Source organism: Pseudophryne corroboree, chromosome 7, assembly GCF_028390025.1.
Source record: "Pseudophryne corroboree isolate aPseCor3 chromosome 7, aPseCor3.hap2, whole genome shotgun sequence".
Lineage (NCBI taxonomy): Eukaryota > Metazoa > Chordata > Amphibia > Anura > Myobatrachidae > Pseudophryne > Pseudophryne corroboree.
Genome location: NC_086450.1, coordinates 413,982,367 through 414,000,627, shown reverse-complemented (window position 1 = coordinate 414,000,627; position 18,261 = coordinate 413,982,367). Strand labels below are relative to the sequence as shown.

Sequence of the window (18,261 nt, the reverse complement as noted above, 5' to 3'; positions counted from 1 at the left end):
TACGAAACTGGATAACGTACTTACTGACTGACCACACGCGTGCCCTGACGCAGGCGCAGGATTTCCAATGAGGTGGCAAAAGTCCTGCCCAGTTCGTCGAAGATTCTTCGAAAGGTGGCCACGAATTTTGAATAATTAGACAGAATGGGATCCGTCCTCTCCCACAAAGGTGATGCCCATTCCAACGTTTGCCCAGTAAGCAAAGAAATTATGTAAGCTACCTTGGTTCGTGCTGATGGGAAGTTGGCCAACTGTAGTTCGAACTGGATTTCGCACTGGTTAAGAAACTCACGGCATTGTTTTGGATTCCCATTGAACTTACTGGGAGAAGGTAAATGCAACCGTGGAAGTGGTACTGATACAGGAGGAAGCGGAACCGGGGGTGCTAATGTGGAAGCAGATGTAGAAACCTGAGGGGCCGTCATGGCAACACAGAGAGAATCGAGACGTTCGGACATATTCTGCATGAACTGCACTATTTGAGATTGGGTGGCCTCCTGCTTACTCAAGCGAGACCAGATATCTGCAGTTGAATCACCTCCTGAGGCCTGATCACCCGTCGAATCCAGTGGGCCAGTGCTTACTGTCACGGCTGGCAAGGTTTGGGGATCCGGCAACTGAGACTTGCCCAAGGAGGTAGTTGTCTGTGGGTGAACAAGACGAGGGGGTTGGATATAGTTCCTTCTCATAGGTAAAGGGCAATGAATAGCGTAGGCGGGGCTAAGAGTCAGTGGATTGTAGTTCTTATGGACAGGGCTGAGGTAGAGAACTGTGGCTGGTGAACGATGACTTAAAGATGCAGTTGTAGACAAGGAACTGCGGGTTGTGGCTTGAAAGACGAGGTTTGTAAATAATGAACTGTGGAACTGTGAATGGTAGTTGGAGACGTGGCTGGAGACAAGGAACGGTGGACTGTGGTTTTGAAAGACGAGACTGGAGATAATGAGCTGCGGACTGTGGAAACGTGGCTGGAGACAAAGATCTGCGGACTGTGGCTAGAAAGACGCTGACCGTACCCAAAGGGCCTTACTGGACCGGGTTTTCCAGGAGCGTTTCCACAGGCAGCAGCGGTTTAGGAACGGCAGGGCTGCAGCAGCAACTGATAACCGGATAAGCAGGATTAGGAGTAACCAGAATACGGCAAGAATCCTGGGAGCACAGGGCTAAAGCACCTACAACAGGGTTGTAACTTGAAGCACTGGCGTCCCTGTCCTAAACCAGCCTCCTTTTATAGAAATAAGTTTCCTGGCATTGGCTGGGACAGGAGGCAAGAATTATACCTCAAACTTGGTCTCCAACATAATGCAGACCTTTTTACATAACCATACAGCACACTGCCCCTGGTCTCCTAGCAACAGCTCAGCAAGAGAGACCCGCTGCAGTGGCGTTCCGCCGCCACGAGCGGACCCCCCGCCGCCACTACCGCTGCCCTTGGACCCGGCGCAACAGCCCACCTCTGCCACTGCCCAGCCTCCTGTGAAGCCAGCCCCGAGGCCCCAGCGTGCCGGTAAGACCCCGGACGCTGACAATTGTGCATGTGACCCATCATGACACACATGTATAAAGTCAGACCACAGATAGAGGAGTCGGGGCGCGGACAGAGAAAAATGTGAGGATTTCCAGTGTTTGAAGGAGAGGGGCCCTAAATCAGTATCTTGCTTAGGACCCCTTGAGGTCAAAATCCCTCTCTAAAGTGATTGTGTCGTCATACACTATGCACTGCCCATCTATGCCACGCCATGCCAACCGGATTGCCCCCTCTGTATGCAGACATCACTGCTCTCTCCCAATCTCCTCACAGACACAACACTGACACAGCGCTACCGCGCAGTCAGTGGCACTTCCCTGTGTATACAAGAATTCCAACCAGCAGCAGGCGAGGAGGAGGAGACGACAGGGTAAATGCCAGAAGGGCCAATGGCCTGATGGACCGCTCCAGCCTAAAAGCTGGTCAGAGAGAGACAGGGGCTTGCTGAGTAGCTCCGCCTCCCGGCGCTCTGCTCAGCTGCCCGGTTTACAGCCCTGGCCCCCATTACTCGTGGCACGCCCACGTGAGACATAACCATGCCCCCTTGTCATGTCTACACGCCGAGAGTGAAGTATCAGGGCTGTTTTAGAGCCCCAGTCAGTCCCTGCGAGGAGGGGTATCCACGTGCAGCTGGGAATTGTAGTTTGGCATAGGTTTAGGAGCTTATCACTACAGTGCACTGAACCTCCCTCTAGGACTACAGAGACCATCATGCAACATGAAGGTGTCTGCTTTCCTAACTGTATCAAACTGAATGAATGTGTTATGTTTGTCCCCGCATTGATTGGCACCCCACGACACATTGAACTGACTTGAGCCACACTTAAGTGTATGGGAAGGGGGGTGTGAGCCTCTCCTCTTGCAACCCAAAGTCCGTATGCACGTGCGCAGAAGGACGCGACGGCCACAGGGCATACTGGGAGGGATTCGATCTGATCCCTCACACAGCGCAATGCGGTAAGAAGCCCACAGGCTTCTATAGGGTAGCTCCAGTTATAGCTGGCATTACCCTCCGCAACGGAGCCCCGGTGTCGGGTCTTTAGTACATTTGGAAATTAGGTAAAAAACCCGAAAACTGTATTCTTACCGCATTCTACTTAGTGAGACATAAAGCTGATTCTGTGCTGCAGTTGTTTCTCACCTCTGAAGTCCTTTTAATTAATTACTTTAGTATTAAGGGTTGTAGAATAAGCTAGCATCGGGAAGGGTTGTAGAATAAGCTGGCATCGGGAAGGGTTGTAGAATAAGCTGGCATTGGGAAGGGTTGTAGAATAAGCTGGCACCGGGAAGGGTTGTAGAATAAGCTGGCATCGGGAAGGGTTGTAGAATAAGGTGGGATCGGGAAGGGTTGTAGAATAAGCTGGCACTGGGAAGAGTTGTAGAATAAGCTGGCATCGGGAAGGGTTGTAGAATAAGCTGGCATCGGGAAGGGTTGTAGAATAAGCTGGCATCGGGAAGGGTTGTAGAATAAGGTGGGATCGGGAAGGGTTGTAGAATAAGCTGGCATTGGGAAGGGTTGTAGAATAAGCTGGCATCGGGAAGGGTTGTAGAATAAGGTGGGATCGGGAAGGGTTGTATAATAAGCTGGCATCGGGAAGGGTTGTAGAATAAGCTGGCACTGGGAAGAGTTGTAGAATAAGCTGGCATCGGGAAGGGTTGTAGAATAAGCTGGCACTGGGAAGAGTTGTAGAATAAGCTGGCATCGGGAAGGTTTGTAGAATAAGTTGGCATCGGGAAGGGTTGTAGAATAAGGTGGGATCGGGAAGGGTTGTAGAATAAGCTGGCATCGGGAAGGGTTGTAGAATAAGGTGGGATCGGGAAGGGTTGTAGAATAAGGTGGCATCGGGAAGGTTTGTAGAATAAGGTGGCATCGGGAAGGATGCTACAGCATAGAGTTAATCTAACAATGACAGGAACATTCTGTTGGAACATTTTCAGGTAGTTATAGAGATCTTCACTGAATGCAAATTCATATGAAGCTGATATAGCAGAGCACAGGCTGGCAGGAGGCCAGCGGGAGATAAAGTAATGAGGAATACTATGAATGGCAGCGTATTTCATGTTTCCTTACATGCTTTCACTAAGTATGATGTCTGCAAATTTAGGGATATTCTCCCAGAGTCAAAGCACCTATTGTGTTCACTGATTTCCTCAAAAAAATCTCTGCGTTATACATTTTGAAACAGTATGGGTGCCCGGCGGTCATGAGACAGGTGGGATCCTGAAGGCGAGAGCAGCATGTTTCCTCGTGGGCACACTGCGCTCGCCACGCTTTGGGCACAGTAACTAATTTATTCCCCCTCGGGGGGTGCGTGGATTAAGATCTCCACACAAGGTGGAATGTCCTGCATTAAGAAGGTCGGAGCTCACTGGACCCCCCACCCTCCTCCCCTGCCTTTACACTCACTGCAAACTGCTATTTTCTCAGCCCTGATGTCCTGCAGATGTGAGACTGTCATGTAAGATTCAAGAGCTTCCAATAGGGATGAAGTGTCGCCCTCATAAATAAGGTGACACATAAAACAAAAAAATTAACTAGGGCACTACTATGGGGCATAACACCATCTACTGCACTGTTATGGGGCATACCATTAGGGCACTATAGGGCAAAATAATAAGTAAGGTACTACTATGGGGCATGGCATTAACTAGGGCATAAAATCAAATAGGGCACTACTATGGGACAAAACATCAACCAGGGCACTACTATAAGGCATAACATTAACTAATGCACCACTATAAATTAGGGCACTGTTATGGGAAAAAACTAGAACACTACTATGGTACCTTTAACATCTACTTTATGTTTTAAAAAAAAATCACCCATTGCTCCATTACCACCATTAAGGATCTGTGCAAATATGGGGGGTGATTTAGATCTGATCGTAGATGTGCTAAATTTAGCACATCTACGATCATTTTCTCTGACATGCGGGGGGACGCCCAGCACAGGGCTAGTCCGCCCCGCATGTCAGGCCCTGCCCCCCCCCACGGGTGAGAAAGCATTGCATGGCAACGATGCTTTTGCACCCGCCGAGTAGCTCCTTGTTTGTGCAGCCTAGCTGCGCTGGCAGGCGGCTGTCCGCCACATCCCAGGTCGCATCGGCTGCGTGAGACGACACGCAGCCGCCGCGACCGCCCCCGCAACTGTCCGGACACGCCTGCGTTGTCTAGACCGCAGCCCACCAATGGTGTTCTAATGCCGTTGGCACGCCCCCGCCCGCCCCGCGACCTCCCTTTAGCATCTCACTGGGCCTCCTGGGGTGGGCACGCACTCCCCATAGGGCTTCAGACTGCAATTGCTGCCGCAATCCAGTCTGAATTAGGCCCATGGAGAGCTGACATTCCGTCAATAACACACTACGTTCTGTCTACTGCACTTGTCTGTGGTACATGTGTGTGAGGATCTTTATAGCACGTAGGACGGAGCTGTACTCAGTAACATGTATTGGGGGTGGGTATGAAAATTGTGTGAGACTACCGTGTCATTGGGTCTATACATTGCACGTTTTCTGCCTGAAGGCAATGTATACCAGGTTGATTGTTCTGATTGGGAGGATAGGAGATAAATAGTCTATAGATCCTTTCAGCTATCCCAATAGCAGTTTATCGATTTTACTATCTTAGTGTAAAATGATATCACTTCATGTGAAGACAATAAAACAACTATTTATTGTGGCTGTTATCATTGCTGTGTAAAAGTGCAACGAGGTATTTACTGTGTACATTGTGACCCGTGTCCCTTCCAGCCACACTACTGTTCATTATACTGTAATTTATCTCTTGTATCAATGAATGACAGTATTTAAATGAGCAAGTAAACCCACTAGTAGACATTAAAATAAATCAATGCCTGTTGGAAAAAAATGAAATATAAAAATATAATAAGCTAATCATATAACACAAATTTTAGTTCGGTATTATTTATGTACAGTTATTTATACAGTCTATACATATTCCACAGCACTTTACATCAGTCCCTGCCCCAATGGAGCTTGCAATCTATAGTCCCTACCACATTGGCACACATATACACACTAGAGTTCATTTTTGTCAGGAACCAATTAGCCTTCAAGTATATATTTGGAGTATGGGAGGAAACTACAGTTCTCAGGGGAACTCACACAGACACTAGAGAACATACAAACTCCACACATTTAGCGCTGTGGTGGGAATCAAATCCAAGGAACTCAGGGCTGTAAGGCAGTAAGACTAATCATTATGCCAACCATACTGCCCAAAAATATATATATATGTATGTATATATGTATGTATGTATGTATATATGTATGTATGTATGTATGTATGTATGTATACATGAGCAGTTAGGGGCTGTAGAAGACAAATCTCTGTTAAGATGAAACTGTGTTTTACATACAGATGTGACTTTGTGCATTTTTTCGCCTATGTCCGTCCTATTCTGAGTTGCACAGAATTTGGCCGGATTTATCATTCTTTGGAATTAGGGTTTTCGGGGACAGCCACTGGTTGACAAGAATGTGATCACACGGAACATCTCTCTCATGTGGTAGTGTCATGGGCATGTATCAATGAGCTCCAATTCTCGTGTGTTCCAGGAAGGAAAGCCTGCTTCTCACTGACTTCTGCACCATGCATGGGGCCGTTGCAAAAGCCAGTGGTGGTGGTTGTGGCGGCTTGCGTAAAATCATTAGCATAAGGTGGTAAATCAGGCTTCTGCGGCTGCCAGCAACTAAATCCGCTTTGCGTGCGACTTATGGCCCCCATACATCAGAGATATATTCGGGCAATGGCCAAAAATCCCTGACGATCTGTATGGGGGAATCAGGCATTTTTAAATAAGGTACTTTCTGAACTTAGACTAGAAAAGGGTTTTAAAGCGCCATCTTCATATAGTTGCCCTATGGACACTATTCCCCAGCGTCCCCAGACCAAATTCCAACTGCAGGTTCCACAATTTCCTCAATTTGGCCATCCCCCACAGAGGAGTATTAGGATCCAGGTTTACAACTGAATAATCCAGCAATCTATTGAGCAGGCGCCAGATCCGCTTGGCTTGGGAAATAAGGGGTAAATCCAAATTGGCAACATGACACGCCAGAAGGACCTGTAGGGGAGAGTGGCCCAGACCAGACTGCACAACCAATAATTAAGATAAATCCTGACTCCCCAACCTGCACTCACTCCTGGAGATGTGCAAACTGTGCCGCAAAATAGTATAATGTAAAAATAGGTAGGGCTAACCCACTGGAAGTGCGGGGCCTTGTAAGGGTTTGCAATATAATGCGTGGGCGACGTTCCATCCAGATCAGAGAGGACACATAGCTGTCAATTTGACAGAATATATGTAGGGGAAGGAAACTTGGAGAATTGTGAAAGACATTCTGTATAGCAGCTAAGGTTGTAGAACCATTTTAATAAGATTCACCTTAATAGTTAGATTTAGCAGAAGCCTGCGCCAGGTATGTAATCTAGACTTTAGATACTCCAGTTGCGGGGAAATGTTCAAAGTAATATAGTCAGATGGGTTATTGAAAACCAAAAGTAATTAAAGGTAGTAACCCACTGTGGAGGTATAGAGGGAGAAGGGGCCGAGGGTCAATCCCCTCGCAGAGGAAGGATATGTGACTTACTCCAATTGATGGAGAGGCCGGAAAAAGGGGCAAATTGATTCATTACTTGTAAAACAAAAATTAGTGAGGATTGGGAGTCAGCAAGAAAAAGGAGGAGGTCATCAGCATATAGGGGGTCATTCCGAGTTGATCGCTAGCTGCCGTTGTTCGCAGCGCAGCGATCAGGCTAAAATCGGCATTTCTGCACATGCGTATGCACCGCAATGCGCACGCGCGACGTACGGGTACAAAGACCTTTATGGTTTTGCACGGGTTCTAGCAAAGCTTTAAGTCGCACGGCACAACGCAAGAAGATTGACAGGAAGGGGGCGTTTCTGGGTGGCAACTGACTGTTTTCAGGGAGTGTTTGGAAAAACGCAGGCGTGCCGGGGAAAATGCAGGCGTGGCTGGGCGAACGCTGGGCGGGTGTGTGACATCAAAAGCCATGCCTCCAACGTTAGAATCATCGCACACGAAGAGTAAGTCCAGGGCTGGTCTTGTTTTGCACAAAATGTTTTTGCAGGCGCTCTGCTGCACAGGCGTTCGCACTTCTGCAAAGCAAAAATACACTCCCCCATGGGCGGCGACTATGCATTTGCACGGCTGCTAAAAACTGCTAGCGAGCGATCAACTCGGAATGACCCCCATAGAGTGACCCTGTCCCCTCTACCACCTAGTCAAAGCCCTTCAATGGAGGGATGGGTACGAAGTTTGCACGCCAAAAGGCTCTATTGCCAGGGCAAAGAGAAGGGGCTCATCCCCCTGGATAAGGTAAAAGGTGCTGAAATTCCTTGATGGATCACCGATCATGAACATAGAAATCTACCTTCTGTATGCATGTTGTCACAGCATGAGCCGTTTGTATATACAGTACTGTGTCATGTGGAGTGGGTCATTATGATTTGCCGAAGGGCAGGATGCCGGCTGTTAGAATACCGACAACCCCACACTAAGTCCCCTAACCCTCCTCTGCTCCCTACCCTAACCCTCCCTTGTGGGTGCACAACCCTAACCATTCCCGGTGGTGCCTAACCCTAACCCTCCCTTCCCCGCTGCCTAAACCTAACCCTCCCCGCTTGACGCCTAACCCTAACCTCCCCTTCTATGTGCCTAACCGTCCCTCCCTGGTCCCTAACCCTAACCTTCCCGGTCCAGCAGCCTAATCCTAACCTCCCGTGTGGCAGGACGACAGCGCGTCCCGCTGTTCGGACGATCGGGATGCCGGCTGTCACTAATGTGACGTGGGCAACTCGTGCGGCGTCATTATCTTGATGCCGGCATTGCGTCCTTCCTCGGAATACCGGCGTCGGTATATCGACCGCCAGGATCCCGTCTGTCGGGAAGCTAACTGCTTCCCGAGGGGAATGCATACATACGTTGAAACCCACATTGATGACTGTCATGGCATTTGTGTGCACCTAGTTTGTGTAATCATCTGCATTGTACAGATACCAGAGTACACTACAGTACAGGTTTTACACATAAAAAAACTACCACTAAACATGGTTTATTGCTCACATCTTGTATGACAATAATACTCATGTGTTTTTAGTATGACAACAGGCCTTCATTTCATGTCATCAATATTTGATTTTTCCCCCCTTAATTACACTGGTTTCCATGGCCGTAACTTGGTGTGTGCGGATGGGGCACTGCACATAGCGCTGCAGGGTAGGGGGCGCTGTTGGCGGCACTTGTCAATTATCTGTTTTAATTACTTTCACTTGCAGCTTCCCCCCTTTTTGAAGCCCAGTATCTCCTGACTGCCCCTGTCTCCTACCCTGACCCCTTCGTTCGCTAATACCTATACAACATTCATTAACTCAGTTTGAGATTTATTTGCTATTCAGTCACACTGTCCTTTATTACATTTCAAGAAGCTGACATACCTGGGATTCAAACCCATTGCCTGTGGCATTGCAGTCAATCTGTACATTTAGCTACAGTATATGCCCTTAGCTAGAAAGGTAGATAATTCTAAGTTAGAAAATTCTAACTATTTGAAGCTCACCTTGTCCTTTGTGAAAAAATGATCAGCATTGCGGCTGAGCAGATCTATGTAGTGTGTGGCTGCAAGAGATTGGATGTGTGGCTGCACACTACATAGATCTGCTCAATTGCAATGCTGCTGATTATTATTATTATTTTTTTTACAAAGTACCAGTAGTTTCATATAGTGTTCATAGTTTTTATGCAGGATCAAATAGCTCAATGAGTAGAGTGTTTGCTTAGAATTTAACAAGTTGTAGGCTTGAATCCTTGGTATGGCAGTATATTGAATTATTCTATTTTATAAAGGGTATTGTAACTAAATAACAACGAGCTCTCAAGTGCATGAATGTGGTATAAAGAGAATTTGTTTCCAAATCCACTTTCTTGCAGTGATCTGTAAATGTGTGTGTATTATTTATATAACATATATATAAAATGTGGTGTGGGCATCATAGCATGGGCTTTCTCTGGGATCAATCTTGTCATGCCCCTCCCCCACGAGGCATGCACCTTATGTCCCTATTGAAAAAAATGGGGGGGGGGGGGGGCACACCAATTATCTCTCTGCCACAGAGCGCCAAAAAGTCTAGTTACGGCTCTGCTGGTTTCATACAAAAATCTTCATTTGTATCACTTTTGGTCAAAGTTTTCCCAAATTCAGTCATTACATGTATTAAGGATATCCATGCTTGAGAACAGGTGACTTATTTAGTACCTCTGTCAATTAGATGTAACAATCTAGACTCAAGCATGGGTATCCTTAAAACTAGAGATGTGCCGGCCCATGTTTTGGTTTTGGCTCTAATTCATCATCGTGTTTGGTTTTGTCAAAACCACCCTCAAGTGTTTTGGTTTGGATTTGGTTTTTGGTTCGGTTAAAAATCAGTTTAAAAAAATCGATAATCATCAATTGAAATTGATAAAAACAGCTAAAATCATGTAATTTTTGTAATTCAGATTTAAAAGATCTGAACCAGGACTTGGTTAGGATGGGATCTCCTTTGGAGATCCTAACTGTGTTTTGGCTCAGTTCAGATCCATAAAATGCGGGTGAATTCGGATTTCTTGAGGACTGAACAACACTTCTCTACTTAGAAACCTGCACTGTAACTGTGGCCCTAGCGGCGACTCCTACCTTTGTGGAGGAGGGGGGCTGCCGCTGGCCATGCTGCCGGCTCCCTTGTCCCTACCGCAGGTCCCTGCTCCGTTGTACCCACCGATGGGTCCTGGCACTGTAGTGTACAATGTCAGTCTCAGATGCCAGGACCGGCGCATGCGCAAATTCCCGGCTTTTGTGGACTGCATCAGGTGCAGGCCATAGAAGCCACCTAGGGCTGCCCGGAACACAGAGAGTGGCTTCCTACAGGAAGCCAGCTCTGCTATTCGCAGCCCAGTCTGGCAGTCCCAGAGGGAGGGAGGGAACACCACCCAATGGGACAGCCTGCAGTGTCTCTGACTGGCAGGTAGGACTTCCAATAAGAAGTCACTGCCAGTCACAGTGAAGCCAGTGCAGTCTCACGGACTGCATCTGGCTTCACTGACACTTAGCTGGGTGGCGGATTTTACCTGGGGGGCTGCAGTCCTGCAGCCCATAGGTAAAAACCGTCACTGCTCTGGTCTAAGGGACAGGCTTACAGTCTTGCAGGTACCAGTAGAGGCTTGTGGATTCACGCACTGGTCTGCATTCATTCATGTTATAGGAAGAGAACCAGAAACAACTGTGGCACACAGGACAATTTAATGAACAGCGCTGAAAGAAGCAGAAATATTTTGTGGGATGAACATAAGAAGTAACGCTAACACGCTGCTATTTGCTTACTCTCCTGGAGTGTCGGGAAGACTTCTAAAATAGTGAGTAAGCTCATGGCGTGGTGGCACAACAAGACTTGGATAGGCAGGATGTTATGACCAAGCCCTCCCAATGCTACAGAGCTAACCACCACAGCTATTGTAGAGGCAGTCAATTATCACTGACCTGGTTTGGGAGTGTTGTGGACTCGGGGCTTCTTCCGATGACCGGGAAGAGGAACCGCCACTGGGTCGTAGTAGAGATGGCCGGATGTAGGTCTTCCTCATGCAGAACTAAGACGGCAGGCGGGAGGCCCAGAGGAATTCTTGTAGGTCTCCTGTAAGACAAGACTTGTAGAAATAATGAAGGCTGGGGTACTGAGATATTGGAGACACTGTGGTATTGAAGGCACTGAGGTACTGGGAGTACAGGGAGTGCTGGGAGACCCTTGGAGGCACGGAGGTGTTTGGAGGCACGGAGGTGCTTGGAGGCACGGAGGTGTTTGGAGACACCGAGGTGTTTGGAGGGACGAGGTGCTTGGAGGCACGAGGTGCTTGGAGACACGGAGGTAACTGGAGGCACGGAGGTGCTTTGAGGCGCGGAGGTGCTTGGAGGCACGGGGTGCTTGGAGGCACGAGGTGCTTGGAGGCACGGAGGTGCTTGGAGGCACGGAGGTAACTGGAGGCACGGAGGTAACTGGAGGCACGGAGGTAACTGGAGGCACGGAGGTGCTTGAGGCGCGGAGGTGCTTGGAGGCACGAGGTGCTTGGAGGCACGAGGTGCTTGGAGGCACGGAGGTGCTTGGAGGCACGGAGGTGCTTGGAGGCACGAGGTGCTTGGAGGCACGGAGGTAACTGGAGGCACGGAGGTGCTTGTAGGCACAGGATGCTTGGAAGCACAGGTTGCTTGTAGGCACAGGATGCTTGGAAGCACAGGTTGCTTGTAGGCACAGGATGCTTGGAAGCACAGGATGCTTGCAGGGACAGGATGCTTGGAAGCACAGGATGCTTGCAGGGACAGGATGCTTGGAAGCACAGGATGCTTGCAGGGACGAGGGAGCTCTGGATCATAGCTTCCACAGGAGAAACGAAGATACTCAGGCATCGGATCTCTGCCTGGTATCTGATTTTAAATTCCCCGCCCTAGCCTGATTGGCGGAGCAGGCAGGTGACGTCAGACCTGCTCCGCCTCCTTGCCCTTGCTTGTGATGGCGGCGCCCTTGCTTCCGGGAAGCCGCCGGAGAGCAGCGCCGACCCGCCGCTGAAGCCGGAGACTGACAGGGGAAGAGAGGCGCCGGGCAGACCAGGCCACCCGCAGGGACAAGCGCGGTCGCCGCTGCCCGAGGTTCGTGACAGTACCCCCTCCTCCAGGAGTGGCCCCTGGACACTTCCCGGGCTTAGTCGGATGTCTGGAGTGGAAGATCCGAATCAGACGAGGAGCCGTTACTTCAGTAGCCCCAATCCAACTTCTCTCCTCAGGTCCATAACCCTTCCAGTCCACCAAGTACTGTAATTTTTTATGAAGATAACGAGAGTCCAGAATAGCTTTGATTTCAAACTCCGCTCCAGCTTCTGCCACTACGGACGTTGGCCTTGGGAGTGCTGAGTGGAATCGATTCAGTATGAGGGGACGGAGTAGAGAAACATGGAAGGCGTTAGGTATGCGAAGATGGGCAGGCAAACCCAGTTTACAGACCACAGGATTTAAGACTTGTAGCACAGGGTAAGGACCGATGAACCTTGGAGCGAATTTCATGGTGGGCACCTTCAACCGGAGATTCCGTGTGGACAGCCATACCCTGTCCCCAACTTTATATTGAGGTGCGGCTTGCCGTTTCTTATCTGCAAAGAACTTGTACCGAACAGAAACCTGCTTAAGATTAGCATGAACCTTTCTCCAAATTTGTCCAAAGTGTCGTAGAGTGGACGCTACAGCAGGAACCTCTATTATCGGAAGGCTTGGAAATTCCGGAACACGGGGATGGAACCCGTAGTTGACGAAAAATGGTGATTCCCCAGTGGAAGAATGAAACAAATGGTTATGGGCAAACTCCGCCCAAGGCAACAACTCCACCCAGTTGTCCTGTGAAGGAGAGAGATACAACCGAAGAAAAGTCTCTAGATCTTGATTGACTCGTTCCGTTTGTCCATTTGTTTGGGGATGATAAGCCGACGAAAACTTAAGTTTAATGTGTAGAGTTGAACAAAGGGCTTTCCAAAACCTGGCGGTGAACTGTACTCCACGGTCAGAAACAATCTCTTGTGGCAACCCATGCAAACGAAAATGTTCTCGGATAAACAATAGAGCCAGTTTCGGTGCTGTCGGAAGACCAGTCAAGGGCACAAAGTGTGCCATCTTCGAAAAACGGTCAACGATAACCCAAACGGTGTTGCAACCCTTGGAACAGGGCAAGTCAGTGATGAAGTCCATGGAAATGTGAGTCCAGGGTCTCACAGGGATAGGCAGAGGACGAAGTAACCCTGCAGGAGGCAGACGAGGAGATTTATGTTGTGTACATTGGGGACATGAATTAACGCAATCTTGTACATCCTTCCTCATGGTGTTCCACCAGTAAGACCTTTGCAGAAACTTGTACATCTTCTGAGCGCCGGGATGACCGGAAAACTTGGAGTTATGGACCCACCGTAGTATTCCTGGGCGGAATCTAGCTGGTACGGACATTCTTCCAGGAGGAGGAGCTGGAGTAGTTAAAGCAGCAGAGACAGAAACTGGATTCAGAATTAAACCCCGCTCCGGAGGTTCATCCTCGTCTGTGGGAACCTGTGAACGGGAAAGCGCATCTGCTTTAATATTGAGAGTCCCGGCACGGTACTTGATAATGAACGAGAATCGGGAAAAGAAAAGTGCCCATCTCGCCTGGCGAGGATTCAAACATTGTGCGGATTTGATGTACAGTAAATTCTTGTGATCCGTGTAGATGGTAAACACATGTTTAGCCCCTTCTAGAAGATATCTCCATTCTTCCAAGGCAGATTTGATTGCCAAGAGTTCCTGGTCTCCAATAGAGTAATTTCGTTCGGCTGGAGAGAATTTACGAGAGTGGAAGCCACACGGATGTAATTTCTTATCAGAGGAATGCTGGGAGAGGACAGCCCCCACCCCGACTGAAGATGCATCAACTTCTAAGAAGAAGGGTTCCTCGAAATTTGGTTGTTGGAGAACTGGAGCCGTCGTGAAAGCTAACTTTAAGCGAGAAAAAGCTACAATGGCTTCCGGAGGCCACAAACTAGGATTAGAACCCTTTCTCGTCAGGGCAGTAATGGGTGCAACAATGGTGGAGAAACCTTTAATGAATTTCCTGTAGTAGTTCGCAAAGCCCAGGAACCTTTGTATTGCTTTCAGGGAAAGAGGCTGAGTCCAATCACGAATGGCCGACAACTTTTCCGGATCCATGCGAAGCTCCGTCCCCGAGATGACATAACCGAGGAACGGAATAGATGTTACTTCAAAGGTACATTTGGAAAGCTTGGCGTAGAGATGATTCTCTTGTAAACGGTGTAGCACCTCTTTGACTTGAGTCCTGTGTTCGACAAGATTCTTGGAAAAAATCAGTATGTCGTCCAGATATACCACAACGCTCTGATACAGCATATCACGAAAGATTTCGTTGACGAATCCCTGGAAAACCGCGGGAGCATTACTAAGACCAAACGGCATCACCAAGTATTCGTAATGCCCATCTCGGGTATTAAAGGCAGTCTTCCATTCATCCCCCTCTCGGATGCGTATAAGATTATAAGCTCCTCTCAAGTCGAGTTTTGAAAAAATGCGGGCACCACGAACCCTATCAAATAACTCTGTGATTAGTGGCAAGGGGTATTTATTCTTAATAGTAATGTCGTTTAGGCCGCGGTAGTCGATGCATGGTCTCAACCCCCCGTCCTTTTTCTTCACGAAAAAGAAGCCTGCACCAGCAGGGGAGGAAGAGGGGCGAATGAATCCCTTGAGCATATTGGACTTAATATACTCCGACATGGCTTGAGTCTCGGGAAGAGACAGAGGATATGTGCGACCACGAGGTGGCGTCTTCCCTGGGACAAGGTCAATAGGGCAGTCCCAAGGCCTGTGAGGTGGTAACAGGTCAGCAGCTTGTTCCGAAAATACGTCCTTGTACCCTTGATATGCCTCCGGAATGTGCTCTTCATCCGTTTTGGAGGTAACACGGAGCGGACAAACAGGAGTAAGACAATTAGTGTGACAAAAGGAACTCCAGGACAGAATTTGTGACGACTTCCAATCGATGTGGGGGTTATGACTTTTCAGCCAAGGCATTCCAAGAACCAGATCATGGGGCATTTCTGGGATTACCAAGAGTTCCAAATCTTCCTGATGTAGAGCCCCGACCCGCAGCTTAACTGGCCCCGTGCGCCACATTATGAGACCTTTGGAAATTCTAGTCCCGTTGATAGCCGTCAGTGAAACTGGCCGCTCGATAGGCCGTAACTTTAAACCCAAACTTTGGGCACAGAAGGAAGAAACGAAGTTCCCTGCAGCTCCGGAATCCAATAGGGCTTCACAAGACCTGGAGACTGAATTGGAGACTAGAGTTACTGGAAGCAAGCAGTCCGAAGTTGGAGAAGCTTTTGTCGTAACTCCCAGCTTGACTCCTCCGGAACAAGCTAGGTCTGCCCGTTTCCCGGACGGACTTTACAAGATTTAAGAAAATGATCTGCGGCTCCACAGTAAAGGCAGAGTTTACCCTCACGACGACGCTGTCGTTCTTCCGGAGACAGTCGGGAGCGGTTAATTTGCATGGGCTCATCTGAGCTAGGTGAGGCCACCGGCCTAGGAGTAGGATTCCGGAACCTGGAACGATCCGAACGGTTACGTTCTCTTCCACGCTCCTGCATCCGAAGATCCACCTTGACGCAAAGGGAAATCAAATCTTCTAATGGATCCGGCAGATCTCTAGTAACCAGCTCGTCTTTCAGCCGGTCGGAAAGACCGTTCCAGAAGGCAGCTCTCAGGGCATCATTATTCCAGCGTAGTTCGGAAGCAATGGTCTGGAAATGAACCACGTACTGGCCCACGGAACGGGCGCCCTGCCGAACACGGAGCAAATCGGAAGAAGCAGTGGTCATTCTGCCGGGCTCGTCGAAAATCCTTCGAAAGGACGAGATGAAGTTGGTGTAGTTGGAAACCATGGGATCAGATCGTTCCCATAATGGAGACACCCAATCCAAAGCAGAACCTTCCAACAGAGAAATAATATATGCTACCTTGGACCGGTCTGTAGGAAAGTTGTGTGCAAGTAGCTCGAAATGTACCTCGCACTGGTTCAAGAAACCACGACAATTTTTGGGATTCCCATTATAGCGGGACGGAGTAGGCAACTGAAGGCGTGGAGTGACACCGGCCGATGGTTGAACATTGCTGGCAACGGCAACTGGTGCGACTGCTGGAACAGGAGCCGGAATTACTGAGGCCAGAGACGCCTGAATCTGATCCAGACGCCCGGACAACTGCTGGAGGTACTGCATCACCTGACCTTGTGCTGCTTCCTGACTTTGCACTCGAGAAGCCAGGTTCTGGATGGCACTAGAGTCCGTGTTCCGATCCCCCGAGTCCATGAGGCCTGAGTATACTATCACTGACCTGGTTTGGGAGTGTTGTGGACTCGGGGCTTCTTCCGATGACCGGGAAGAGGAACCGCCACTGGGTCGTAGTAGAGATGGCCGGATGTAGGTCTTCCTCATGCAGAACTAAGACGGCAGGCGGGAGGCCCAGAGGAATTCTTGTAGGTCTCCTGTAAGACAAGACTTGTAGAAATAATGAAGGCTGGGGTACTGAGATATTGGAGACACTGTGGTATTGAAGGCACTGAGGTACTGGGAGTACAGGGAGTGCTGGGAGACCCTTGGAGGCACGGAGGTGTTTGGAGGCACGGAGGTGCTTGGAGGCACGGAGGTGTTTGGAGACACCGAGGTGTTTGGAGGGACGAGGTGCTTGGAGGCACGAGGTGCTTGGAGACACGGAGGTAACTGGAGGCACGGAGGTGCTTTGAGGCGCGGAGGTGCTTGGAGGCACGGGGTGCTTGGAGGCACGAGGTGCTTGGAGGCACGGAGGTGCTTGGAGGCACGGAGGTAACTGGAGGCACGGAGGTAACTGGAGGCACGGAGGTAACTGGAGGCACGGAGGTGCTTGAGGCGCGGAGGTGCTTGGAGGCACGAGGTGCTTGGAGGCACGAGGTGCTTGGAGGCACGGAGGTGCTTGGAGGCACGGAGGTGCTTGGAGGCACGAGGTGCTTGGAGGCACGGAGGTAACTGGAGGCACGGAGGTGCTTGTAGGCACAGGATGCTTGGAAGCACAGGTTGCTTGTAGGCACAGGATGCTTGGAAGCACAGGTTGCTTGTAGGCACAGGATGCTTGGAAGCACAGGATGCTTGCAGGGACAGGATGCTTGGAAGCACAGGATGCTTGCAGGGACAGGATGCTTGGAAGCACAGGATGCTTGCAGGGACGAGGGAGCTCTGGATCATAGCTTCCACAGGAGAAACGAAGATACTCAGGCATCGGATCTCTGCCTGGTATCTGATTTTAAATTCCCCGCCCTAGCCTGATTGGCGGAGCAGGCAGGTGACGTCAGACCTGCTCCGCCTCCTTGCCCTTGCTTGTGATGGCGGCGCCCTTGCTTCCGGGAAGCCGCCGGAGAGCAGCGCCGACCCGCCGCTGAAGCCGGAGACTGACAGGGGAAGAGAGGCGCCGGGCAGACCAGGCCACCCGCAGGGACAAGCGCGGTCGCCGCTGCCCGAGGTTCGTGACATCAATGCTTTTACCCTATAGTATGCCGCATACCCACAATGAACGTATAATTTACATTTAAACAGTTATACCATTTACACACAAAATACTGGTAAATGAAATGGTCATCTCTCATTTATTACAGGTACCAGTCACAGGATGGAGCCTTTTATGACAACCAGATGCAGCTGCACAGATCTCATCAGGAAGACCAGTCCGCACATGTTGTAATTATTTGTTTTTATATAGAACAGCAGCAGCTAGTAAAGTATCATTTACAAGACACCAGTCTGGACTTTATAATGTAACCAGCTTCGAAAATAAACTGTAAGTGTTGCAACAATACCAGTAAATTAGATAAGTCTGGTTTTGATTTGTATTGTGTAACATGAACTCTTGGTGGCATGAAATACATAAATGAATGTAGCTCTGCCTACAGCGAATGGGAAGGGGTATGCGGTTTTGTAACAGATTAAATATTTGTATTCCATATATAATGGTACAATGTATGGCAGCTGTCACCACAGAGATCACCAATTGACGGAAGCAGCAATGACAGTTGAGCTCACTGGGTCCAGCAGCAGAACTGAGATGGTTGC

The 18,261-nt window shown here is 49.2% G+C and overlaps 1 long non-coding RNA gene across 1 annotated transcript in view; it reads left to right on the top strand.

Moving 5' to 3' along the window:
• Positions 1-17,945, top strand: part of LOC134943805 (uncharacterized) — a 52,707-nt gene extending 34,762 nt beyond the window's left edge. Inside the window, exon 2 of the long non-coding RNA XR_010181767.1 lies at positions 17,808-17,945. This is a non-coding gene — a long non-coding RNA (uncharacterized LOC134943805). The remainder of the gene's footprint in view (positions 1-17,807) is intronic.
• Positions 17,946-18,261: the final 316 nt, after the last annotated feature.